Raw genomic sequence first — 2,359 nt, forward strand, 5'->3', positions numbered from 1 at the left:
CCTAGCCCATGGTCACAGATAGACATTCAAAGCTTCCTACCATGGTCACTATTTTGGGGGTGGGGCCAGTAGACACAAACACAAAAATGAAAAGTTCCTTTCTGTGGGCTCTTGTTAACTAAGAGGTGTTCAGAAACAGCAAGGTTGGGGTCCTACTGTCACACTTGGTAAGGTGTTTTGAGAAGGACTGAGCTGAAGAGGACATCAGGGTGGCCTGATGAAGTGGCATTCGGCTTTCCTCTGAGCTGACTGGTTCAGGGCTGTGTGCACTTTCAGTCAGAATCCTGGGCTTGAAGCTTCACAATCCCAGATGCCCCTCCAGAAGCAACTTCCTCCATCCTATCTGCCTAAGACCACACAGCTGGTACAGGGAAATGGTGAAGACCAAGAAACTTGACAAAACACTCCACACTCAGAAAAATGTGTGATGTTTTGGTGCCACAAAAAAAATAAATGAAGGAAAGTTCATAGGAGAAAATTATTGTATGAAAAAGAGACCAACAATCTTAATGGCCACCGGAAGAAGGGAGGAAGAGGGTGTTAATTGAGTTGGGGCTGTAGCTAAGTGGACAGAGCAGCAACTGTGCACACACAAAGCCCCCCGTTCTTTCTCCAGCATCTTGTAAATTGGTCCAGTGGTGCAGGCCTGTAATTCCAGCACCTGAGAGGTGAAGGTAGGAGAGTCAGACGTTCAAGGATGGGCCAGCGATATGGCTGAGCACACTGAGGTTTAATCCCCAGAGGCCTCTGTGGAAGAAGACCCTATCCCTGACGGATGTCCTCTGACCTTCACAGATACACAGTGATGTCCATACCTCCCCTCACCTCATACTAAAGTAAAGAAGTTCAAGGTCGTCCTCAGTCACATAGTGATTTTTGAGGCCACCTTGGGCTACATAAGTCCTTGTCTCAAAAATAAATAAATACATGAAAAAGGCAGGAGAGATGGCTCAGGAATTAAAAGCACTGGCTGCTCTTCCAAAGGACCTGGGTTTGATTCTCAGCACCCACACGGTGGCTCATGATTGTAACTCCAGTTCCAGGAGATCTGATGCCCTCTCTGTTGGCCTTCTTGGGCACCTGGCATGCACATCATGCACAGACATACATGCAGGCAAAACAACTATACACATGAAATAATAATAAAGAAGAAAACCTTACAAAAATAAAAATAAACCATGTACGTGGTGTTTAACTTCTTGCACTCTGACTATGATACATGTTCCCCATTTACTCACAGGTTCATTGGCATTGGTCACTAAAGTTGCATGCAGTTTCCTAAGTCTTCAATCAGATTTATTTCTAGGAAGCTGAGATATATTGATATTGTAGTAAGTATATATGTATTTATGTCGAGGATCAAATCCAGCGATCCAAGTCTGCTAATAATCAATTCCCTCACTGACATCCCTAGCCCGGTGCTTGAAAAAAATCTATTTGTTTAGTTCTATATTTTATTTTATTTTTTTTGTTTTTTTTGAAGTTTTATAATTATATTTATGTACAGAAAACTCAGCAGTACATTTAACCCAGTTTAGTGGCGAGTTCTTTGGCCTTTGCCTTTTCCAGCTTGGCAATTCGAGCCACAGATTTAGGACCCAGGACGTTGCCTCCCCAGTGGCGGCGGATCTCGTCATATCTGTCGTTGTAATTGGTCCTAATAGCTTCCACCAGCTTGGCCAGAGCACCCTTGTCTTCCGAGTTAACCTGTGTGAAGGCAACAGTGGTGCACGTCTTCCTAAGGACCAGCCGCCCCAGCCTGGCCTTTCCCTTGATGATGCAGTAGGGGTCCCCCATCTTGCGACACAGAGCAGGCAGGAAGACTACCAGCTCAATGGGGTCTACGTCGTGGGCAATCACCACCAGCTGAGCCTTCTTATTCTCTACCAAAGTGGTGACTGTACTGACGCCCGCTCGAAGGACAGGTGGTCTCTTAGTCGGGACATCCCCTTTGCCGGCAGCTTTCTTCTCAGCACGGGCCAGCAGCCTCTGCTTCTTTTCCTGCTTGGTCTCTGGCCTGTACTTGTGGGCAAGTTTAATCAACTGGGTAGCTGTTTGCCGGTCCAGGGCCTGGGTGAACTGGTTAATGGCAAGAGGAACTTTGAGCCGCTTATAGAGGATGGCCCTCTGCTGCTGCAGCCTAATGTAGCGGGGCCATTTGATGAAGCGCGTGAGATCTCTCTTGGGCTGGATGTCCTGCCCAATGCCGAAGTTCTTAGGCCTCTTCTCAAACAAAGGATTCACCACCTTCTTCGCCTCCTGCTTCTTCACAACGGCAGGGGCCGGGGCCACCTTCTTCCCCTTGGGCATCTTGCCAGGCTGGAGGAGAGAGGATTTTTTTTTTTGTTTTTTGAGACAG

The 2,359-nt window shown here is 47.1% G+C and overlaps 1 pseudogene; it reads right to left on the bottom strand.

The window, feature by feature from the left end:
* Nucleotides 1-1,458: 1,458 nt before the first annotated feature.
* Nucleotides 1,459-2,310, bottom strand: LOC142856799 (large ribosomal subunit protein eL8 pseudogene; annotated as a pseudogene).
* Nucleotides 2,311-2,359: the final 49 nt, after the last annotated feature.

The sequence above is a fragment of the Microtus pennsylvanicus genome, chromosome 9 (assembly GCF_037038515.1).
Source record: "Microtus pennsylvanicus isolate mMicPen1 chromosome 9, mMicPen1.hap1, whole genome shotgun sequence".
Taxonomy (NCBI): domain Eukaryota; kingdom Metazoa; phylum Chordata; class Mammalia; order Rodentia; family Cricetidae; genus Microtus; species Microtus pennsylvanicus.